Source organism: Pogona vitticeps, chromosome 3 (genome assembly GCF_051106095.1).
Source record: "Pogona vitticeps strain Pit_001003342236 chromosome 3, PviZW2.1, whole genome shotgun sequence".
In the NCBI taxonomy this organism is placed as follows: Eukaryota; Metazoa; Chordata; class Lepidosauria; order Squamata; family Agamidae; genus Pogona; species Pogona vitticeps.
Genome location: NC_135785.1, coordinates 110,912,139 through 110,937,864, shown reverse-complemented (window position 1 = coordinate 110,937,864; position 25,726 = coordinate 110,912,139). Strand labels below are relative to the sequence as shown.

At 42.2% G+C, this 25,726-nt stretch overlaps 2 long non-coding RNA genes across 2 annotated transcripts; one reads left to right on the top strand and one right to left on the bottom strand.

The window, feature by feature from the left end:
• Positions 1–2,560: 2,560 nt before the first annotated feature.
• Positions 2,561–25,506, bottom strand: LOC110090921 (uncharacterized). Its single transcript, XR_002302416.3, has 3 exons — positions 25,382–25,506; positions 3,874–4,111; positions 2,561–3,790 (listed from the first exon to the last, which is right to left on the bottom strand). It is a non-coding gene; the product is annotated as an uncharacterized LOC110090921 (long non-coding RNA).
• LOC140705481 (uncharacterized) lies at positions 4,996–9,902 on the top strand. Its single transcript, XR_012084865.2, has 2 exons — positions 4,996–5,082; positions 9,660–9,902. It is a non-coding gene; the product is annotated as an uncharacterized LOC140705481 (long non-coding RNA).
• Positions 25,507–25,726: the final 220 nt, after the last annotated feature.

Genomic DNA, 25,726 nt, shown 5'->3' with positions numbered 1-25,726 from the left:
TCTCTTAATAGTGGGGGAAAATGAAAATGACGAAAATAAAAATCTGTAACTAGGGCGGAGCATCTGGGACACAAATACTGGGAGGGTACCAGTATTTGTGTCCCAGGTGCTCCGCCTTAGTTACGGAAGTCTGGATGTAAATATTTATTTATTTACTCAATTTAAATTCTGCCCTGTTAGTGCAAGCACTACAGTGGCTGGTTTCTACAAGATTAAAACAAGATAAAACTTACCATCAAGTGTTAGGAAGATAAGCAGCAACACCTTCTGCTCTATTCCATTTCCTTTTTAAAAAAAGCAGAAACTTCTTTTTCTTTTGGGGGGACCTCACACTCTCCTCCTCCTTTTCCATGGGTGGTCATGGCTATATCTCACATCACAATGTAGGAGATGGTGTTATCTGTCCTGGGTACCATAATGGCTAGTTACAGCTTTGGCTCTAACCTGGGATGGGGATGAGGAAGGGATGAAATTCAGTGCCTGCCTACCCTCCATCCCTCCCTCCCGGTAGGACTATATTCTATGAAACTAATGATGCTTAAGCTTCTTGGCCCCTACTCCAAGGGGGACCCCATAAGCGACTTTAGTCCACATAGTTTTTTATTTAAATGACTACACCTCCCAGAAAACTCCCCCAGCAGTTGGGGGGGGGGTTCTGTGAATTGCAGACAAAAAAAAAGTCTAAGCTTTGTGTAATATTGCCATGCCCAATCTGTTGCCAAAAAAAAAAAAAAAAAAAGAGTCCATGGCACCTTAACTGTTAAAACGTTGTCAAACTACCAGCAGCTTTCGCACTGGTGCCCTGTGTTTATTCTGCCCCCTTCTCACCCCAATAGTTCTATTTACTTTCTAGGTACTGTTTGCAGGCAACACTGTCAAACAGACTTTAGCCATCAAGAAACAGGACAGGCTGTCCCCAACCTGCAGCGTTTACCCAGAAACTGATGCATAATGGGCCACTCCAAAGTCGATCTATGATAGTGTGACATCCTTAACTGAAGACATCAGCCAAACTGGTGATGGCTTTATTCTTTGGCTAAAGATCCCAAGAGACTGCAGCAGGCTTATTTCTTGCAAAAACATTGGGAAGGACACAGACAGAATGTTTTGCCCCACATCTCTGCTTTTAAATGGGCTAGAGGCTTACTTCTGGGTGAGGGGGAGAACCAAGGGGGTGGGGAAGAGAGCGAGAGCCCCACTGGAGGCTTCTGGAGGCATAATTCCCCATTTTGGAGTGATAATAATTTTAGAATAAATGATCCTATAAACAAGATTCCCTACACAGATTCCTTCTACAAAGGTAATGGATTCATTGAGTTAGAAAAGTAAAAAGTAACTTTTAAGTTTTATTTTGAAAGCTTGTATCTCCTCTCCCCCCCCAATGTATCCGAGGCAGACTGCAAAGCAAATGGAGACCAGCCCTCTAATTCAGTGGTCCCCAACCTTGGGCCTCCAGATGTTCTTGGACTACAACTCCCAGAAGCCTTCACTGCCACCTCTGCTGGCCAGGATTTCTGGGAGTTGAAGTCCAAGGACATCTGGAGGCCCAAGGTTGGGGACCACTGCTCTAATTGATGAGGGGAATCTTCTCCTTCTCTCCCTTCAACAAGTAGTTGATTAGACTCCAAATGTTCAAACATCTAGGAAGAATTTTTGATGAGAAAAAAATGAAATTCTTCCCTTACAGGAGGGGTGGGCAAGCCTTGGTCGACCCAGGTGGCATATTGCCAGCTCCATGGGTTTCACCAGTTAACTTCCACTAAAACCAGCCAAACTGCCCCTTCTTCCAGACTTTTAAAATAGACTGAGGCTGTAATAAGGGATGGAGGGGGCAGCTTGTGCTAGTGGAGAACTGCACCCAGTTTTTTTAAAAAATGAAAAAAAAATGTGTGTGTGTGTGTGTCTAGTGACACAAACTCAGCTAAGAAAGGACACGATTCCCCCTCTGCCTTTGAGATTACGAGAGGCTGCTTTCCCTCAACATTACTCACTAAGCCAAAACTGTACTTACCCTTTGCGTTGCCTCTTGGAGCCTAGTACTGTTTAAAGACTAAACAGGAGGGTGAGCTTTCAAGGCAGAAAGAGCAAGCGCCTCATTATCTCCGTTGCAGCCATTTGGAAAATAACTGCTTGGAGAACATTTGCTACTCGCACGTCATGCCACAGATAATGGTATGAATTTCTCTTGACTCTTCCAGGTGCTGGTGTCTACACACAAATATACCCTCCAATTCCCAGCACAGTGATCAGTCCAAACACAATTTGACATGCGTTACTATTAGCGTAGCACCTTATCAAATAATGTGCCCTGATAGAGATAAAAGGTTTTACAACCCTGCCGCCTTTGTTTCTGTATGCGTTCACCCACAGAGACGGCTCTGCGGCAGCTAATAATTAGCACCAAAGACAAAGACAAATCTATATGGCTCAGAGTTGGAAGCTCCAATGTGCATGTTAAGCAGTCAGGGAGGTGGAAATCATACAGCATGGGGGGACGGGGGGGGGGACACAACTGAAATGAGATCTTCTGATCAGCTTTCAAAATGAATCAAAGGCAGTCTTTTCAGGACATAGATTTTATGTAACAACGCAGATGCTATGTTTGTTGGAGACATGCAGAATTTTGGAGTAGGGCTATGCTTCTGTAACTGCCTGTGTGAATGTATAGTGTAGAAAAATTATGTTAGTACCAGTTGCTGCACAAGAACTGGCTTGGATCTAGAATGATGTGGATTTGATGGGTTTAAACAGGCATCAGAGCTCTGGGCTTAGGTCGTCAAAGTGCTAAGTGATATTTCTACCTGTTCGGTATATTGGAGACCCTGGAGCAGAGACTTGGTGACTAGACGTGTCTTGGAGACTGTGGCCAAAATCCTGTTGCTTAGAGTAGTAAGACATGCTACAGCAGGCCCATAGTATTATTGAGGATTTGGTGAGTCATCTTCATAACTGCCATTGATTCAAATGGTCCTAGTCAGTCCTACTAGACTTATTGTTTAGTTGTTAACTCGTGTCCGACTCTTCGTGACCCCATAGACCAGAGCACGCCAGGCCCTCCTGTCTTCCACTGCCTCCCGGAGTCAGGTCAAATTCATTTTGATCGCTTTGATGACACTGTCCAACCATCTCGTCCTCTGTCGTCCCCTTCTCCTCTTGCTTTCACACTTTCCCAACATCATGGTCTTTTCCAAGGAGTCTTCTCTTCTCATGAGATGGCCAAAGTACTGGGGCCTCATCTTCAGGGTCTGTCCTTCCAGTGAGCACTCGGGGTTGATTTCCTTCAGAATGGTTAGGTTTTTTCTCCTTGCAGTCCAGGGGACTCTCAAGAGCCTCCTCCAGCACCACAATTCAAAAGCATCAATTCTTCGGTGGTCAGCCTTCTTCTTTATGGTCTAGCTCTCACTTCCATATATCACTACTGGAAAAACCATAGCTTGGACAGAGTAGGACCATTTGAATCACTGGAACTTAGATAGGAGTTGACTCATGAACTCTCCATGGATTCAATGGTCCTACTGTGAGCTCAGCAACAGGATTTCAACCTATGCTTCACACAGAGACAGGGTCATCCCCATTCTGGGGGTATTGGGTCTTCTCTGTGGAACTAGAAATATTTTAATCTCTTATTAAGAATACAACAAAAAATACTTCACCAGGGTGATATACAGAGCTGCACCAGTGATACAGGCCATGTGGCCTTTTCTGTCCTGGTTGGCACTCCAGTAGAATGGTGTTAAATGGTGGAGGTGGGGTTGGAGACCTTTGCCATCCGCTTCAACACATCTGGTTTCTGTTGGAGGCAAAAAAAGAGACTTAACAATTGCACAAGTAATTTGGTGCCTCAAAGTGTCAGAAACAGGAAAGTAGGGTCACCTCTCCTATTATGTCTTGACTATTCATTTGCTTTCTTCTCCATGGAGTTATTCTGTCCGCTTTGACTTTAGTCCCTCCTATGACTATCTTCTCAGGCACATAACCAGATATTGTTCCTCTCTCCCCAAATATGTCATTCTCGAATAAATCTCTTTCTTCCTTGGATACAGTCTTTTGTTGTGGATTCTATGCATCCTCTTCCATAAGCCGTCATCATCTTCAGTTCTCACAAGTGGTACTGTGGGAAAGAAAATGTCATTCAGCTACAATTGAGTACACAAGAGAAACACATGGAATGGTATCAACATTCTTTTCAGTAAATACAGACACCTCTGTACACTTTCTGACATCAGCAGCAAGTGGAAGAAATATGTCACATTCTGTTAACTAAGGGTTTGCCAGATGCTTTGTTTTACTGTAGGTTGACTCTCTTCTAGCTCAGAAGCTTAGTCCTGGCAGTCCATTGTATGCATTGGTCTCGCTAAATATATATAGATGGAAACTTACTTCAAGCTGTTAAAAGCCCTGAAACTGTCAAAAGTTAATGGAGACAACGAATCTAAAATGCTACTATTATATCCCAGACTTCTATTTAATTTAATTTTCTTCAACGGGAGGCTTCAGATGTGGAAACTTCCTATACATATTGCCTTCATTAACAAACCCCAAGCTCATGATTTTTTTGATAAATTTAGGTACTGCATCTGTGTTTTCATATTTTCTTTGTATTGGACAAAATGCATGATTTCCCATTTCCAGTGCAACCACTCTGAGAACCTCCTCATCGTTCTTCCTGATTTACAGCACGTAGAGAGAGGGCAGATTACTCACCACTGTTTGATTTATCTCCTCACTGACTGGGCTGTTGCTCAGGCAGGAAAACATTCCCCCCCCCAGCTTTTTATTCTCTCTCTGTCTCTCCCTCTGTCCTTTCTGCAAAGGTTGCTAACAAGCTCCATCTTCCTCGGCTCCATATCTTGAGTAATTTCTGTATGTTATTTCAGAGCAAGGGACAAAATGTTCTGCAGAGCTATGACGGCGTGGTGCTGTGTAGAAAACAGCCTCCAACACCAGAGTAAAGATTACAAGGAATCTTAGCATTTAAGGATGAAACCCTATATTTGTTTAGCCCCAGGCTACTGAACAGAAGCTCCACTGAAGCCAGTTGTGTTTGCTTTTGAGGAGACATGTATAGAATTGAGCTGCAAGGTTTGTTTGTTTTTTAAATGATGATTTTAAAATGGATTTTGTATGTGTTCGTGTTTGCGTGGGCAAAGAACCCACAATGAAATAGTTACACTAATTTTATGCCTTTTCCATCTTTCTGTTCTTTGTATCCGTTTTTTTTTTAACACCAAAGAGGCCTGGGCAGCTTGTATGGTCTGGTAATTTCCTCCCCTTGATGGAGTGGTTTGCCTCCATTCAGGTGTAGGTCTCAGGGAGCTTGCCGGTTGGAGTCTCAGGGGCACTGCTGTCCCTTCTCCAGGTGGGAAGAAAAAAATCTCAGGGCAAAATGGGCTGGAGCAGAAGAGACTTTGATTTTGTGTGTGAGAGAGATCTCTACCCATTCTCCAGCTTGTAGCAGGGCTCACAGGCTCGGTAGGAAGGCAACATGTGTTGCACTGTCTTATATCAGAGCACCCCAAAGTCAGGAGCAAGGAGGGGGATTCAGTAGGATCATGAGCTCTGGCCAGAGTGAAGCAAGGAGTGAAGTGTGGCAGTTTGTGAGGTTTCTTGATGCCCAAGCACTTGCAGCAGTTGTCATCACAATGGTTCAGTGACATCACAAAGACCCTTTTGTCTTAGGCTTTGGCTGGGAGTCTCAGGCGATAGGATGTAGACCACCCAGGAAACCTAGTAAGCCCCATGGTGTGGTGGTTAAGCTACAGTACTGCAGTCAAGACTCTGCTCACAATCTGAGTTTGATCCCAATGGGTTCAGATAGCTGGCTTAAGGCTGACTCGACCTTCCAACCTTCCAAATTCAGTAACATGAGTACTCAGCTTGCTAGAGGACAAAGTGTTGTTCTCATAATTATGTTGTAAAGCAACCAGAGAGTGATCTAGCACTATGGGCTGGTATATACCATATTTTTCTGTGTATACAACCCCCCATGTATAAGACAACCCCTTAATTTTTACCCTTGCCGGAGGTGGAGGAGCAGTCAATGGGCAGTCGTGAGGGGTGGCTTTTGTTTGACGAATGTTCTTTTCTCCTACGGTTTCTAGCATAGCATGCCCCTTTCCTATTGCTTTGGATTAGCGATCATATATGTGTCAGAGAATTATTATTCAGGCTGCTAAAATCCATGCTTCCAATATGATTTCTTGGAGTTATGGTAAGTTCGCACTGATTGTAGTCTCAAGAGGTGCCAAGACCTGCAGTTCAGTGACATCAGGAGGGCAACATATTCCGTATAATTCCCATATTTATTCTGTTCTGATTGATTCTGGAAATACAGTGCAAGGGATACAGTTGGAGGAGGCAGATGTGCCTCTGAAACTTTCTATGGCTGTGAGAGTGGATTGTTAAGGCATAAATTGGGGAATTAATGTCTGTTTTCCACTTTGGGGAAATGCTTAATAGCAGTGGCCATTCCAGCACATTATGAAGAAACACATTATGCAGACCCACAGGTTTAGTCATACTTAGAGTTGACGTATTTGAAACTAATGGGGCTCATGTCATGGCTAACTTGAGTCCCATTGATTCGGATTAGTACTGTGATTCTTTCATCAACTGGAAAGCATCTGTGTTGAAAAAGCAGCTAGGTTGGCAATGCCCAAGATGGCAGAAAAAAATTCTACAGTCTATAGTCATAAAAAATATCTCAATAGAGTAAATTTATTGTCTACAAATGGGGATTAAATGTAAATTATACGGCTAGTGTCTCCCAATCTGTTGGGTAGCTTTTATGACTTATTTATATTCCATGGGGAGGATTTTAGGTAGAGGGGCTTGATTCAAATATATGTGACTCACTAAGGGGTAACAGCGATGGTATCTCTAGAACATATTGCACACATAGCTAACTCACGTGACCTCCTACACCTTGAATCTTCTCTGTGCCACCAATTTATTCTCTGGATTGGGGAATTAAAGTCTCCTTCATCTCTTGTGTCAGGAGCTGCTGAGAAATGCTGTGTTTGTTCCCTGCCTTGTGGCCATCATTGGAGTTATGTCAAGGCTCCTGGCCATTGCAGACCCCCCTGCTGTCATTAGCAGACACTGTGGACGTGCCCAGCTAACCAGCAATGGGAAGACCCTAGAAGCTATTAGTTGGGGGGTAGTGGTGCATACGGGAAATGTGTAAAAGCCCCTTGGGAAGGTGAGCAAAGAGGATGGGGGGGGGGAAATGAAGAACAGATCAAGAGTCAAAGTTATTTTGAGATGGAGTCCTGAGAGGAAGGAAGTTGACAAAGAAGCTGGCACCAATCTGCTGGGGGAGGGCAGCCAAGAAGATTGCCAGCGGCCAGGCCAAGGAGAAAGGGGCAAACTCAGGAGAAGTGTCTGTAACCCATATCACCAGTGCTAGCTTTGACTCTCCCTGCAATCATAGTCCTAGATCGGTGCTATTTCCCTCTTACCAACTGCTCTTGCGTCCTACATGCGCACAAGGGATTTTGGAACTTGCGAGAGAATGCTGTGCAAGAGATACAAATCTCTCTTGGTCAAACTTAACATTCTCTTGCAAGCGCACAGACAGTTCTGTTTTGAAATTAAACTATCAACATAGTGTTCAGAAGGTTGTTTGATCTGCCTTTTGGCGGTGGGGGGGGGAGACTGGCTTAAGCCTGTCTTCACTTGTAATTTACAATATATCCTCATTCCCCCCTCCCCTAGTGGTACTGATGTGCAATCCTCCCATCTGAGATTTCTGGACTCTGGTAAAATGGACTCTTCCATCATTACATGGGCTTAATAGCTAGGGGACTAACAGTTCAGCATTTACCAACACTAATAGGGTGCCTTCGATATATATAGTTTCATTTTTTTTTTTTTTTGGCCTTGAGCATCATTTTTTATCCTTCAAATTGCAGATTTCCAGAGAGCCAAGATGAGGGGCCGAATTGGTGGAAACAAGAAAGTCCTCCTCCACATTCGGTGATAGTTCTAGAAGTGGGCAAGACCCTCCATGTTGTGACATTAATCACAGCCTATGTGTGAATGTCATCATGATTAACACTATTATATTATATAATAATGCTATTATATTATATAAATGTTTGAGGTAGAGTAACTTTTTTTCCTATAGGGAGAGTATAGGATACAGTGGTGCCTCACTTAACGAGCACACTGTTTAACAACGAATCCGCATAGCGATGCGGATTTTGCGATCGTTTTTGCGATCGCATTGCGATGTTTTAATAAGTAAAACATCGCATTGCGATGAGCGGTAAGCGTTTCGCTTACTGATCTTCGCATTGCGATGTTTTCAGAACAGCTGATCGGTGGTTCCAAAATGGCCGACCGCAGCGTTTTCGCGCTGATTCCTCACTTACCGAGGCGGCGAAAATGGCGGCCCTATGGAGGATTCCCGCTTAGTGGTGAGTTTACCCCCCATAGGAACACATTAAATGGAGTTTTTTGCCCCGTATAGCGACATTTCCGGATAGTGACAATTTATCCAGAACGGATTATCGTTGCTATGTGGGGCACCACTGTACTTCTGATGACTTTGCTCATGTGGCAGAGATTGTTTTAACATCTTTACTAATTAAGGAGATTGGTCTGTTTATATTTCATACTGTTGGGGCATCTTCACATTTAAACAATATTGAAATGTTTTCCCTATGTGTATTTCTAAATGGGGACATAGAGATCTTGCTCATGAGATCTTGTACATCAGGTCTACTAGCACTGGTGGGAGAATTTCAAAGAGTGATTTATACCAAGCTCAACACTTCTGGTTTTCCTTCTTTTTAATCATTGGTTCTATTACAAATGCTGCAATAGAGGTATTTAGAAATCCTCTGAGAGCTGATGAGTCTGAATAGTTTGGAGAAAACATGTGATTCCTCTTTCCTTAGGGATATGATATCTTTGGATAGGTCTCCATAACATTGCTCAAGCAGTACATTGATTGTTTACAAGTCTCTATGGATAATGAGATCTTCAACAGTAGGATAGCTGATCTGCTTTTGACTTGCTTGCATCCATGGGGCAAAAAACTTCCCACCTTTTCTTGAAAGTTCCAGAATAGTTGCTGTGAATCTGAATAGAAAATGAACCCACTGTAGGACCCTCCATATCTCAGGGGATTGGTTCCAAGTGCTGAAAATGGCAGATAATAGCAAACCCTATACATGGCATGGTCTCTGGGTCCCTCTAGTGGCCTGTTCTAGTAACTACATTGTGGAAATATGTATTTCTAGGTAATTTCTTTTAATATTTTTAATATTTTGAGACTGTGATTAAGTGAAACTGTGAATACTGATCCCATGGACATGGAGGTCCTTCTGTATTATGTTTTTAAGGGCTTCTCGTATTTCTCAGTTGAAGGGTCAGACTGGTAAATCCCAAGCCCCTCATTAGTTGTTTTGTTGTTGTTGTTGTTGTTGTTGTTGTTGTTGTTGTTGTTGTTGTTTTTGAAAACCCGAAGCATCAGGACAGGATGTCTTAGTGTCTTAAGTTACATTTTTTGTAGAACTGAAAATAAAAGACCTATCATTTAGATATTATGTGTCTTTGTAAACAGTGTCACCAAATTTCAGGCACTTTTTATGTATCTTTTTTCTGAAACAAAAAGGTTCTAACATTGCTTTCTGCTTTCTTTGTTGTTCCAGCTATTATAAGATACAAAAAGAATATGAAGTGCTGTTTCTGGGTGAGCCATGATGCAGTGAAGTGACATATTCATGAGAAGGAATGATGGGGCGGGGGATAATATCTACCTGGGAGATCAACAAAATGGATTGTTTGGTTGTCAGAGTTGTAATGCTTATGTATACACCCCAAAGCAGGTTTTTCCATATTACTGTGTGGAAGAACTCTATGTGAAACATGATGGAGTAAAGGGAAAAAACCTTCCTTCCTTCCTTCCTTTTGCAATGAGCAGATGCAGGCATAGGCCATCCTCCAGAATGAAAAGGAAAGTCCAGTTATGTAACAAAAGCCTATTCCACAGATTATTTTTTCTTGCTTTTGAAAGGAGTTCTAAACAAGAGACTCTAAACCTTAAAAAAATCCTCAGTATTCTCTGGAATGGCATTTGAAAACCACGATCTATTTGTGGAGGCAAACATGGACTGCATGCCACAATATTACAACTTATTTTGCATTTCAGAATAAGTTTAATTCATTCTTTCAAACATTTTCCCTTCTCCAGTGATAGCTTTGAATCCATTTACATAATTATTTCAATAGACCACTCTTTGTCATATATATTTTTCTCCCTCAGGAACTCCTTCGTTATCTTTTGAAGTCTGGGCCAGGCTTTCTGAAGGAGAGGGACTGCTTGATTAACTTCAAAAAGCCTCACCACTGATGGTCACATTAGGTTGTCTGTTGGCCTGCAGCAGTTGCTCCAGTGATGATGAAAACACATCTCCATTTGTTTTGGGGTGTGTGGTTTTTGGATTGTGGTTGACATAGTGATACAAGACTTCAATAGTGCTCTTTCAGAAGTTTCAGATTGCTAGCCAAGTGTCATGTCTATTATGCCTTGAAGTGAAAGGGTTGAGGAGACAGGATAGAAGTCCAGGGTCTGGCTCAGAAGATGTGGACTACAAAGCCCTACTCTGCTAGCTAGAGATTCTGGGATTTGCTGTCCAAGACTGTCCAGGGTCACAAGTTTGGCGTCACTGATCTAGCCAAAGTTAAAGCATTTATGTAACAAGATCTAACACTGGACACCTTCTGGCAGACATGAGAGAACTCGACATAAGTGGAACGGATGGCATTCTTCACTTCCCTCTACCCTTTGCAACCCTCCACATATCCTTGAAAACCAGTTCTATGTACCTCCAAAACCTCCTAGAACTGATGTTGGGCAGCTGGGATTAATGCTTCAATGCCCCCAAAGGCAGATCAGACAATGCCATGTTAATGCTTCAATGCCAACAACATTTTACAAATTTCTTTAGCAAGAGAGAGTGTGAAGCATTATTCTCCTTCAGCCTATCTGAAATGATTGTCTTGAACACAGGCAGCAGCTGAGAACAACTCTTAATTAATTAATTAATATTAATTAATTAATTAATTAATTAATTAATTAATTCACTCATTCATTCATTCATTCATTCATTTTATACACCATCTATCTGGCCAAGGGCCACTCTGAGCAGTTTACAACACAACATAACAAAATAACAATATCCAGAAATCAAATCATAAAATATAACTCAACTATATATCAGACCGTTTAAAAATCAGACCGTTTAAAATACTTTCTAAAAACACCTAAACATTTTGAAGTTTATAGCTTATGGTCATTCTTTCATGACACAGTTTCCATATTCTAATTAATCAAACTGGACAGTCCAATTTGCATATTATGTCAGTTTAACAACCTTATTTGCATATATGCTAATGCACTGATTATTCAGATCAACTTTCTTATTTGTTGCTTTGCTCCTTGACCAATATGTTTCAGTCTTGCTATCATACAATATGACAACCACTCATGTCAGAGAACTAGTACAGTGTCATGATTGGAGTTTCGGATGTGGAACAGAGAGACCCAAGTTCAAACCCTAGTGTAGTTATAAAACTTACTCGGCATCTCTGCCTCAGTCAGTACTTCTCATACAAATCTACATTACCAGATTCATTTTGGGATCATACAGAGGATGCATATAAATAAGCAAATAATAACATTTTTGCTACAACCAGAAGTTTCGGGTGATTTTCTCATGAGATAGTTGTCACTTTTGTGCTGTCTCTTTTTATTAATTATAAAAAAAATTCTTCAGATTCGTGATAATACAACAAGAACCTGTCACAAGTCGGCATAGAGTCATCTGATATGCCTGAAGAAATGCATTGGGAAATGATGCCAAACAACAGATATCATAGGAAAAAAGATGTGATTTCCTTCAGAAAGGCATTTTGAATATTTTATGGTAACTAAAATATTGGACCACACTACTCAGCACCTTTCAACCAGCATAGCTGATCGCATTAACTGGAGTATTCTGGGAGCTGCGGCTCACTTAGAGAGTCAGAGTCTGCCTTCCAGGACCCTTTTGAGGCTTGGGAAGCTTCAGAAGAGTCCCTGAAGGTGGCGATTTCGGCCCCTCTGGCCCCATGGGGGGGCAGGGAGAGCCTCCAAAGGGTCCTGGAACACACCCTAGGACCCTTTGGAGGCTCCCCCAGACCCCCAAGGGGCCAGAAGAGGCTAGGGTGTATTCCATGACAGATCTCTCCATAAGGCTCACCAAATTCTTAGGAGAAGAAAACAGATTAATTTTTCCCTGTTTTCTTCTCCTAAAAATTTGGTGCGTCTTATGGAGAGTCCCCTGGACTGCAAGGAGAACAAACCTATCAATTCTAAAGGAAATCAACCCTGAGTGCTCACTGGAAGGACAGATCCTGAAGCTGAGGCTCCAGTACTTTGACCATCTCATGAGAAGAGAAGACTCCTTGGAAAAGACGCTGATGTTGGGAAAGTGTGAAGGCAGGAGGAGAAGGGGACGACAGAGGATGTGATGGCTGGACAGTGTCATCGAAGCTACCAGCATAAATTTGACCCAACTCCGGCAGGCAGTGGAAGATAGGAGGGCCTGGCATGCTCATGTCCATGGTGTCACGAAGAGTCGGACGCGACTAAGCGACTAAACAACAACAACACAAGAGTTGAATAGTTCCTGCTTGTATTGGCATCCAGATGTGGGAAGAGTATTTGTTGTTGGAAGTACTGAGGTGCAGTGGGTCCTCCTATTACTGCATACCCAGACATTTTTTTATTTTTATTTATTTTATTTCTATCCCGCCTATCTGGTCATACTGGACCACTCTAGGAGGCTTACAATAAAAAGCAACAATATAATTTTAAAAACATTGCACCTAAACAAAGATAGAAGTCAAAGAAAGATATAGAGAAAGAAGGATCGTCAGGGGTTTTCTGTTGGGAAGGCCTGCCTATACATTAGTGTTTTTAGTTGTTTCTTAAAAATGACCAGTGAGGGAGCCGCGCGAATTTCAGGAGGTAAGTTGTTCCAGAGGCGAGGAGCCACTGCCGAGAAGGCCCGATTTCTGGTCTTTTCCTTCCGGGCCTCTCTCGGCATTAGGCTCCTCAGCCTCACCTCCTGGCTCGCACGAGTGACACGGGTAGATCTTGGTGGGAGAAGGTAGTATAGATACACCAAGTATCGAGGTCCTGCAATTGGTCCCTGAGATCTTACTTCCAGCACAGATTACTTTCCCCTGTTCCCTCATCTTCTCCACTCTCCCCTTGCCTAGTTCTCTTCCTCCTTCCCTTCTGCATGGTCTTCCCCACCCGATCTTCTCAGACCTTCACCTTTTAGGCCACAATGCTGTCTAAACTCTCTTTCTCTCTCTTTTCATAATTGTTTCTTCTGACTTTAAATCTATGATGTGTTAAAATTAATTAAAAAAAAAGAATTTGGGAGCAGTTGGTGTATTCTCCACTCTCTCCCCCCCATCTACCTCACTGTCTCTTTCCTTTCCAGTTCTCAGACCTTTAGATTTTTGCCCCAAATGCTTTCTAATTTCTTTATTTTTTAAAAAAATTTAGTTTTCATTTCCATTCTGTGGTGCACAAGGGACAACACTGAAAAAAGTTAAAATAAAAAGAAGACTGCAGGAGCGCTAATATCTGAAAAAGAAAAATATAACAAACTCCTAAACAGAAGCAGCCATAAGTTGTAGACAAATGGAGGCAGACCAGTTGAATCATGTCCATAAGGAAACATCATCAAATGGCATTGAGTGGGGAGAGAAACATGCAGAATTGGAAGTGCTTGTTTATGGGCACTGAGCAGATTTAGAACGTTATGTTATTTTTGATGGGTCAGGTCAAGAGAGGCACTATGACAGATAAAGACATTTCCTGGGCTGGAGAAACTGTTCTTGTAGTTTCTGTTGCTTAGATATTGTACATTCTTGTTGACGTGCAGCTTGTTCTATGAGTAACTTCATTTAGAAGTATAAAAAGAACCATTGCTTAATTTTCTGGGAGTGATTCATTATATATACTGTGTGTGTTTTGATGTGTCTCCTGCTTTCAAAGGTTTCATGGTTTTGTTATTAAGTGTTGTGTTTTGTGACCCCCCCAGCCAGTGAACTGGGGCAACAACAAGTGCACAGATTACTACGTCAACCCAGTGTTGAGCCCTGCTCATGCAAATCCTGCACTGGAGCAAATTGGAGCAAAGCAGAAGATAAAGACACCACATCTTGGCAGTGGAATAACCCCCGTTCCCCTCAAAAGCAAGGCCTTTTGCCCCACTTTGACTCTAAGACTAGTTTTAGCCTTGTGTCATATGGACACTGGGTTGCAGTACCTGTGTCATGGATGCAAGGAAAGCTGAACAAATAGTCTGTGTGGACATTCCTTACAAACACAGATTTCTTAGGTGTCTATGATTAACTGCCGTACCCCGTATTGAGCACACGCTAGGTGGCAACCACAGTTTTGTCAGTACTTAATGTTTGAAATGGTCCATTGAAAATCATATAGGCTAGCTGAAGATAACATTTTCCCTGACTACACGATATATTTGAACTCGCATTGAGCACTGAGCATTCCACTTAGCATTCCCTCTTTCCAGCCCAAGGCCAGGATATTTTGCTGCCTGAGGTAGAACAGTAAATTATACACTGCCCCCACTCTTCTCTTGTCTGATGCATACACAGTACCTGAAGTGATGTAACCTCCCTTGCCCTGGAAAGAAGAGTTATTTTGGTGTATGAGGTAAAAAAAAATCCCCAAAGCATCTCAGACTTGGCTAGAGATGGGCATGAATTGGAAAACCTTTGGTCTAGATGGGCGGGATAGAAATCCAATAAAGAAAGAAAGAAAAGAAAAGAAAACCGGTGCTTTGTGGCTACTCATGAACCATAGACCCAAACAACCCCCCCCCCCAATAACTCAAACTGCTTTGCAGTTGGCGTTTTAGGGTCCAGGCTGCTGCTTCTGCACATGCATCCCCCACCCAGCTGATAGGCGGTTGTGTGCACAGAGGCAGCAGGTCTGGCTCCAGGAGGAGAAGCTAGCATACTGTCTCCAATGATGGCAGCAGCGGCAGTGGTAGTGGAGGAGGTGGCAGGAGCAGGGAGGTGGCGGCGAGGGGGCAGTGGGAAGGGGCTGGTAAGTGGGCATCCATTTTCCTGAAGCAAAATGAAGCACTGTGGGGCAAGTTTGGGGCTTCATTTTGCTTCAGCAAAAGAGGACCCACGAATCGGCCCGATTTGTTGGTTTTTCTGGTTTGTGGTTTGGTTTGTGCCCATTTCTAGTCTTGACAGTAAATATACAACAACAAGAAGAAACTGGATGACCAAGAAGTTGCTGCCATTTTGTGAAATTCCAGATCCGTTGCCTGAGGAGCCTACCTCACTTTGTCTATAGTATGGTGCTATTTAAAAAACTACATTTCCCAGAATTCCTTTTGAGTAACTGACAGCTAAGCTGTATATAAACAAATGTAACTTCACAGTATAGATCTACTTCCAGTCTCTGCTCTCCTTAGAAATCTGAGAACACTGGAGCCTGATCTTCAAAGGTATCCTTCCTTCCTTCCTTTCTTTTTCCCCCCCACCTAGACTTAATCAGCATAAGCCTTCAGCCCAGCAGGCAGGTGCCATTATAACGGTTCGTTTACAAGGTAAGTGCCTACACGACGCGACAAGTCCAGAATTAGTAATGCAAGTCATCTGTCATTTTTATCATTGGACCCTGCAGGGAGGATCTGATTAAATGGATATTCAACTCTTTGCATTAATGTGCACCCAATTTTAATTTGCATTTCATTAACAGCACCAAAAAAGTGTATAATTTTATTATTTGCTGTTCAGAAAGGATATCTGCCAGCAAGTAGTTATGCAGAGTTGCTAAAGTAGAAGAGGAGTATCATTCCTCTTGTCTTTTCTTTGCCTTTCCTTCTTCCCCCACATAAAGCACATTAAGTTCAGCCATTCCTCTGTTGGATAGACAATGCACCAGCCTAGTTATCATTCAGGCTTAACATGTGTACCATATTATTGCGGTCTCTAAGTAAATGTTTATTCACAAACAATAGAATAAAGCTCCCAAGCGATCTTCCATTGCCCATATATTGGGAAACAAGAGATGCAAAAGAAGAAGGGGTGAGTGAGTGCGAGGTGAATAATATTACATCTTAATGCCTGTAGGTCAATAGCAACTGACTGAGATTTAGGGCTAGCCTCGGCAAGCAATGCCTCATCAGAGCCCAACAGGATCCTTGCTAGATTCCAGGGCACCATCTGAAATCTTCAGGATTTACTATGCTTCTTTGTGTCTCCAGACAAGGAAGACAGATCTCAGGGAGAATAGTGCTGGAAAAGCAAAGACTGATGTTTGCATTTGAAGGTGCCCCTCTCCACCCTCTCTCAGCTGGTGGCATGGTCTGCTGGTTGAGTGGGAAGGTGTTTGTAGGGGTGTTGCACTTGCGCAGTTTCAGTGTGGCAACAAGGATGACTGGGGACAGAGCCAGTAAATGCCAACACAAGGGTCCGCTGTGCCATTTGAAGCAAGGAAGTTGGTGGAGCACCAACCCCATGATGAGTGAATCTTCCTATTTCATGAGTCAGAAAGCTTAGAGCAGGTACTGGAAATGGGTGAATCCAGAAACTTTCCAACAAGATGGTAGACAGCTTTCTGCAAGCCTCAGCAGCAATGTAGCATCTGGAGTTATCCAGATTATACCTAGATTTTTGGCCCATTTATCTAGATTCCTCTAGTGCTCATTCCCAGAATCATCTGACCCAGCAGCAGCAATTTTGGCATCTTTTCCAGTTCTCACCTGCCCTGCCCCTGTGCCACCACAAGCACCATCCCCATGGCATAACAACTGTGTGTTCCTCTGATTTCAGATTTTGATCCAGAATCTCAGGGAACTGGATGTTGCTCATTTGGCACCCCAGATATGAAACTATATAATGACAATCTTAGAACTGCAGAGCTGGAAAGGACCCTGTAGATCAATGGTCCCCAACCTTGGGCTTCCAGATGTTCTTGGACTTCAATTCCCAGAAATCCTGGCCAGCAGAGGTGGTGGTGAAGGCTTCTGGGAGTTGCAGTCCAAGAACATCTGGAGGCCCAAGGTTGGGGACCACTGCTATAAATCATCAAGTCCAGCTTTCATCAAGAAGGCACAGTGGGGAATCATATTCTCAGCCATATACCTAAACCACTAAGCTATCCAGCAGTTAGAAATGTTACCTTTTTTGACTACAGCTTCCCTGAATACTCAGCTAGTATTACGAACAGCTGTTGTCTAAATATACTTGTTTCAGATTCTGGCCAGATACTTCCAGGAAGTGATGAGCAGTGTTTGAGGTCTGCAGCCCTTCTTGCCATTTGCAGGTGTTATCCTGGGGTCTGCTGCCTCTGAACCTGGAGCTATTATTGGGAAACCCTCTCTGGCTGTATTAATTTAGCTCCGGGGGAAATTTTGAATGTATGGGTGACCCCTATCTTAAAGCAACACATGTCCTATACATCAGTGGTTCTTAACCTTTGTTACTCGGATGCTTTTGAACTGCAACTCCCAGAAACCCCAGTCAGGACAGCTGGTGGTGAAGGCTTCTGGGAGTTGCAGTCCAAAACTCCTGAGTAACCCAAGGTTAAGAACCAGTGCTATACATGGTCGATATATGCCGGAAGGCAAGGCTTTCCCCCCTCGGTTTCTATGTTATAGGTTTTGTAGTTTGCAATAGTGCCTTCAGAGATACCTTCTCCAGTCAGCAGATAGTCTAGAAATGGTTTTACTATGTAAGGAGCAGCATGCCCAGGTGAGGCTGTAGGTAAAGCCCCAGTAGGCTTATGCCCTTTTAAAGGATCCTAATGCAAAGAACACCAAACCATTAGAGGAGGAATTTCCTGAGAATCCTGGAAAAATGTGTTCTCCTTCCATGCATGCTGCAATGCCACTGATTATTCCCCAGCTAGCTCATGCTTTTTGCGTATGTGAAAACTTGCATGTCAAATGCCAAGAAGCATTTTACGTTGCATCTAGTTTGGCCCATAGTCAAAATGTCCGCCATAGTAACAGAGGGCTATTTAACAGAAATCCAGCAAAGTAGAGGGTCCTAAGAGGGCTGGGTGCTGGAAATACTTGGCTTCCATTCTAAGCCTTTTATTTCAAGCTTCTTTCCTACTCCCTCCCTCTTTGCCCGTCTGCACTGAGGAAAACTTTAAATGAGGAGGCCCACCATGTGAGCTGCCTTATTACACAAAAGAAAGCACTCCAGCATCTCTCACAGCTCTTGAATTATTTAAATGGCTGAAGACAAAAAGTGGGGATTAAGAAGATCTGATACGCTCTGCAGACTGAAATATCAATTATACACACTTAAACTCTTAGAAACTTGTTTGTGAGATTAAGAATTTACCATTGAGCTAAAACATTAATTAGAAGGTGTCCCCTCCTGCCCTTATAAGACTTCCAGTACTTTGCAGTTCATGTTTGTTACATAATCCTCTGTTCACGTTACTGAACTTCTGACAACAGGTACAGCCTAGAGACCCCAAAGCACGCAAAAAGACCCACAGTACTGTTCTATGCATGTGTACTGTGGTGCCTTGCTAGACAATGATAATCCATTCCACTGAAATCTCTGTTTAGCGAAATCATTGTCTAGCGAAAAGCATTTCCCCATTGGAATGCATTGAAACGTGTTTAATGTGTTCCAATGGGGAAGAATCATCCTTGTCTAGTGAAGACTGGCCATAAGAAAGCCACTTTGCGAACCACCGATCAGCTGTTTAAAATGCTGTCTTGCGAAGCTTAGGTCCCAAAAACACCTGTTTGCGAGCGTGGAGGGAGCTGTCAAAATTGTTTAGTGAAAATCGGTTTGCGAAGCAGGGACCAAACATTGTCCAGCGAAATTCCCCCATAGGAATCACTGTTTTGCGAATCGCTATAGTGATCGCAAAAAGCCAATGTCTAGCGAAAAAACTGTCATGTGGGGTAACTGTCTAGTGAGGCACCACTGTACTAAGAAGTATGCCCCACTGTGCTTCTTCCTATTCAACTGTGTATAGGACCACAATCACACAGTGTGATCCTAACTCACAGATGTGCCGAGTCTAGAGGGTTTGGTCAGGGCAGAAGGTTCACATACTGGTGCAGCTCCCTCTGTGCTGCAGAACTCTCTTCCGACTTCTGCTTTCAGACATCTGTCAGCAGAAGGATGTGGCAGCCCAACTGGTGTAAAATTAGCTGGCAGAAAAGTTTTAAAAAAGGGGGGAGGGAAGAAAACTGGTGAGATCACAGGGGAGCTGAGTTATGCCAGATCCAAATCTCCTCTAGCCAAAGGACACAAACACTATATTACCACAATCCTAAACTATCGTGAGGATGTTCCTAAGTAATTTCCAACATCCCTAGGGTGGGAAGTTTTCAGATTAGCTACTTTAGGTGGATTAGCAACGGTGTAGATGGACTGCAGCCAGCCAAGCTAGTTAGGATCCAGTCCTTGGATGGTAATATACTTCTTTATGGGAGAAAAAGCTATGTTGGTGCAAACACAAGAATTCTTTTCGTTAAGCTTACAAAGAATATGAACACTGGATGATAGAAGGAGATGGTGCCTTTATAAAAAACAGGATTATTTCTTTGTGAACAAATTAATTCTAAAGCTGGAATCTTATGATTCAGCAATTCTGGATTCAGAATTGCTGAATCATAAAAAATGGAGATGGAAGGGGCCTGTGAGGCTACCACATCCAACCCCTGCTCAATGCAGGAATTGAAATCAAAGTATATCTGACAGATGCCTGTCTAACTTTCTGTTGAACGCCTTCAGTGTTGGAGGACTCAATACATCCTGAGATAATTTGTTCCATTGCCGTACTGGTCTAACAGTTAAGACGTTTTTCCTAATATTCAACCAAAATCTGGATTCCTTTAGCTTCAACCCATTATTACTTGTCCTGCACTCTGAAATGATTGAGAACACATCCTGTCTGTCCTTCATGTGATAATCTTCCAAGTATTTGAAAAGTCTTGACGTATCTCCCTTCTGTCTTCTTTTCTCAAGGCTAAACATGCCCAGTTCTTTCAGACGTTCCTCATAGAGTTTGGTTTTCAGTTCCTTGATCATCCTTCTCTGAACATGTTCCAGTTTGTCTGCATTCTTCTTAAAATGTGGTGTCCAGAATATGAACACAGTACTCAAGATGAGGCCTATTCAATCTCTATTCTTAAACTTGAAATTCATATGCTTCAGTTTTCTACTTCTGCAACGTGGCTTACTGACTCCTAAGGATTCAAGCAAGTGGTTGACTGTGCCTATAGTAACCCCTTGATTTCTACTTCTGCTGACCATATCAGCCACTGCTATTACACATGGACTGAAAAAAGGGAATGAGGAACTCAACTCAAACACTCTAGATTGCTGCTGAGCAACATGACCGATACTATCTAATGTTGATCTCTCTTTTGCAGACTACAGTGGCCCTTATAATTTTGTTCCATAACAGTGTTTTGTTCCTTGGATAAAACCATTGACATATTACACTTTCAATTATTCACTCTGGGACTTGGGGGGAAAAAAGAACTCAACCATGAAAGGAGTGCAAATAGAAATGTAGTTTTTTGACTTTTAAATTGAGCATTAAGACTGCTGCTACAAAAAGGAAAGGAAAATTTCCACTGAGTTCTGCTGGCATAAAACAAAACAAACTCTAAGCACCCTTTGAAAGACTGACGATACACACTTACCTGGGAGTGGGCCCTGTTGAACTCATTTCTGAGTAGACATGCACAGTGTGTCTAAAGAAGTGGATTGTAATCCACAAAAGTTCCCACCTCAATAAATGTTTTAGTCTTAAATGTGCCATTTGTTTTTCCTTTTTCTGGAGGTCTGAATATTCCATTAAGTCACTGTAAATCTGAAGAGAACTAGGATACCAGTTCCTTACAAAATAACACCAAAGCGTTTGTGGAAGTGGGATGGATTCCCCATCAATGGCCTGATGCTTACCACCTTTATTTCCTAAATGTCTGGCTTCTATCTATTTTTCTTTTTCAAATCAGTAAATTATGTTTCATTTAGGGCTAGAGACAGATCAGGGTAACAGACAAGCTGTTTCAAAAATGAAGGCTAGCCCTCGCCCCCTTCCCCCACGTCCCTGGCTTATTTACTCTCTAGCTTGCTGATTTTGCTTCAAATATAAACTTCAAAAGTGTTTCTCAAAGTACATTGTCCACAGAAGACTGTAAACCAGTCCACCTGGATTATGTAACTGTCTTATGGTAGGAACTGGTCATTGTGAACTATGTGGCATGTGATAGAGTAAGTTCTTGTGGGGACCAGCTGTCATGAGTTCAGCTGAAAAAGATCTGGAATCTGAGGGTTGATTACAGCTGAGGAAAATGCTGGGCAATCAGAAGCACAGACAGCTGAATCACCACCAGATTCTACTCCCCCAGTAGCCAGAATGAGAGCTAAACTTCGGCAAAGACTCATGATGTGAAGGTCAGAGGATCGCATGAATGCTTCCCGTAGGAACATCAGGTCGACCATCCTTGAGTTTTAGCTGGATGAAGTGTTTAGATGACTGCTGCTGTTATAAAATCTGCACCCAAAGGCTTGGAAGTTTGTGGAAGCAACAAGTCAACACTCTGGCTCGCATCCATGCTCCTGCTTATCCTGGACCCTGTTCTCTGGACCCTTGGCTTTGGATTCTGACTGCTGACCAGGGTTTGTGTTTTGGCTTTGGCATTTTGATATCTGCTTTGCATCTTCTGGACTTCTGATACTGGACTGGTTTATTGGACTGTTGCCTGTTGAAACCCCCTGTGAATGTGACATCAGCATAACTTTTTGTTAAAAATATTATTTCAGGAAAAATATCTCTTGTCTTCTGCTAAAGGATCAAGGGGGTCAAGTCAAGACCATGCAAACATGGCCCTCGAGGGTTGCATGTGGTCCACATTCCATGTGTTGCCCTCCCTACTATAAAAATATGATAAATAGTACAGCCCACTGTATTATTTTGCATATGGAAGGACACTACTTGATTAAATGATCAAATGTATGAATTAAATTCAGTGAGAAGTACTAACTCTGTTCATATGACATAACCATGGTGAACTAGGAGAAAAGCAGAATGACATCACTCCCAATTTACATGCATGTAGTTGAATATCTACTCCATGCATAAGTATACTTATGTTCAACGTATATGTGATGAATTCGCTGTATTTATGGTACAGTATATGTATATCCACTAGAACACCTGCACGGAGCCATCACACATACTGAGATGAGAGGATTGTACCATACAATCAGGGGCATGCACTTGTGAATTAAGCTGCAGTTGCATGATGAGTCTTGAGTTTGCAAAATGGTGAACCAGCCAGAGGCTACTGAGATTTAGTTATCATTTCTTGATGGTGAACTTTAAATTTGCCCATGTAGTAGCCAATCTGTTTGTATGAATGTCACAGATTGCATGTGGAATGTTTACATAAGTGAAACCTTGTGTCCAGTCAGGTTTAAATCAAGCCCTATTCATTTGCTTCTCCCACTCTTATGTCACCAAGTCTGGCTTTGAAGAGAGACTGTGTAATTGTCCTTCAATAAACATCTACCCCCAGCACTGAGGATGCTGCAAGGCACACTGAAAGTAAAATATAGTACAAGACACTATTAAGGGTTTGGGTTTTTAAAAAGATATAGTTAAAACTCTTTATGATACGTGTGAGAGCGCCATACAGACGTTCCAGTATAGCAACCCTGTTTGTTTCTTTGTCTCTTGGCTAATCATGCTGGCCAGAACATCTATGCTAATACGGTGCTTAGTGCATCTGTGAATGAGTTACAGCATCATAAATAATTTAAGGTTATTCAAGCCATACAAAGTAGAAACAAGATTATCATAATCAGTGATTTACATCATTATATGGCGGATGGAGTATCTAGGGGACAGAGATAGGTTTTCCATCCTTGAAAACTGATCTAAGGGAGCAATGGACCATAGGCTAAATGCAGCTTGTGGAGGATTTGGATCTGCCCTACGGCCCCCAGTCTTCACCCCACCCTCACGGTAATTAGGGCTCTTTCTAAAAGTTCTGTTTGTACTAATGGAATAATTCAGCAATGTCTATATATCTGTACATGGCCACACACATAAATGGAATAATTATAAAATTCCATTCATATTAATAAAAACTTTCCCCCAAAGCCTAACCGTCACAAAGGATTGGGGTGATGGGGGGGGTGTTATATAGCAATTAGATGCAGGGAAGGAAAGGCTCCATTCATTTGACTGGGCTCTTTCTTCTAAGTCTACCTGAAAGCCAGAGCGAATAAGTGAGAAAGAGAGACTAGAGAAGAAGGAATGCAAGGGAGAGAGGCAGTGGAAGAGAGAGGTTAGAGATATAATGAACAGGTGAGGTTTAAATGTGTGAACGAGGGTGTATCAATGTTTGTGCATAGGGAGAGGGTGTGAATATATTTTATAGGTTGTGTACATGTGGATTTTGGAACAGAGCTTTATCGCCAAAAAAGAGGACAGATATCACTAAAAAAGGAGGATATGCAGGGCATTCGTGTTTTAAAAAGGAGGACACTTTTGCTTTAAATTTACACATGCTATTTAAACTAATAGATGCAAATATCATTATAATTAGACATTCTCACTGTAATTTAAGTGTAAATATACTGCTGTTCACCATTTTGCACAAGACTGTACCTTGGGATAAAGCATTGAGAAAAAGATGGAATATTGATAAAATAAATAAAGAAGACTTAGTATTTAATAGCTCTCTGTGCCCTGAATTTTCTGATTGCTGAACATGAACATATATAGAAAGAAAATGAACACAGGTCACTCGAGTTTTGTTGAAATATCTAGCTAGGCAATAATCAGTTATTTCAGAGGAATAGTCTGAATAGTGCTTTCAGATTGTCCACTCCTAGGAACTTACATCACATCTGATGTTTACCAAGCACTGCCATGCCATGCCATACCATATCCCTCCTGTTATATTAGTGAGATTAGTGTGTGTGGTTTTCTTCTTTCCTTACATAGTGATCTTCCCAAACCATTCTATTTTAAAAAATGATTGAGTGACTTATACAATACACTTATCAATCAAAGTTTCCATCTACACAGAAAGAGCTAACTTTATAAATTCATTACTCATAATAGCCTAGCCTCAAATTCTGACCTAGATGATTCTGGCAATTTCTCCCCACCCCTTGGTCGACAAAGCCTAGCCTGATGAAGACTCCTGCAGGACTCAAAAACGAACTTATTTTTGAAATTTTATTGACCACATAAAAATATCACCTTATAGGTGGCACAGTGCATACAGTGTGGGGACACAGAATCAGGAGAACTGGGTTCAAATCCTTGCTCAGCCAGGGGAAACTCACTGTGGAGGCACAAGGGGGCTACTTATACCTCACCCAAAAGAAGCATATGCATCAGCAAGACATCACTGATCTGAATAACATTGCATGTGTTAATTCAGGTGCACAGAAAAATAACTGGAAAAAAAATTCTATAATTTAAGCAGAATGGCACAGTGCACCGTGGGGAAGAAATTGATAAGGTAACTTGCCTGCCAGCCAGGTTTGCTCTTCAGATTCATAGTAATGTGGGGAAGTTCAAGGTCACTGGGTTTTGTGTAAAGTTCTTTAGCTGTTAGCCAGTTTCAGACTGGAGAGTCCTTCAAGTGGAGGACTGTCCTTTGGCAGCTCTCCAAATGGGGGACCTTCCTCTTAAAAGAGAACTATTGAACACCCTAGATTGGTAATGAGAGAAACACCAAGCTTTGGCTCAGTCTAGCACTGGTAGGCAGCCTCAGAAGATCCCCCTCCCCACAAAACAATCTATCCCTCAGGCTTAAAAAACTTCCCCATCACTGTGCTCTCTTCCCCTCTCCCTCACCTCTCGTTAGGACTTGGAGTGGAGCAACTTGCACGAAAGTCTCTGGCTAATTTTGCACCTTTTATAAATAGAAATAGTAGGGATAAACACACTTTTTTTTTTTAAAGTCTAATTCATGTAATGAGTTTTTAGCGCCTAAAACAGACAGGAAAGCAGTAATGTCTGCCTGAAGAGAAATGAAACTTGTAATTGAAAGGCTGGAGAAGAGGGAAGGATGAGAGAGAAGGAAGGAAGGAAGGAAGGAAAGAAAGAAACCCCATCTGTTTTTAATTAATTTGTTAATTCATTTCTACCGCACCTTTCTCCATGCATAGGGCCCTAAGGAGCTTTCAAATAATTAAAAAACCCCCACACAAATTAAAAATAATTAAACACATTAATTTTAAAGGTACTAAATAAAACCCCTTTAAAACAATTTAAAGTACATTTCAAAAGGTGAAGGGACAACTCCCTGCTCACCCTTAAAGTTTCTTCCTCAGCAGCAGTTCTCCTGTTGGAGTACAAAGGGTAATTCTGCCTTCAAAGTGTTCTGCCGCATGTGTGCGAGAAGTAATGCTGCCCCTTCCTTCAATTGTATAGCAGCTGTGGAAAGGGATGTGGGTCAGTCAGTTAATTAATGCTCAGTCCCCTTCCCTTCCAAAAGGTAGCATAAGCCCAACCTTACAACAGACGTTCCTGGCTCCCTCTCTGAGGCAGAAAACATTAGCATGATGCTACACTGACCAGTTCCTTTCCCTTCAGGCAGGCAATTTTGGCATGAAGTCACAGTGACCAAACTTTAGGGCTGGTCTTTCACTCTCTTCA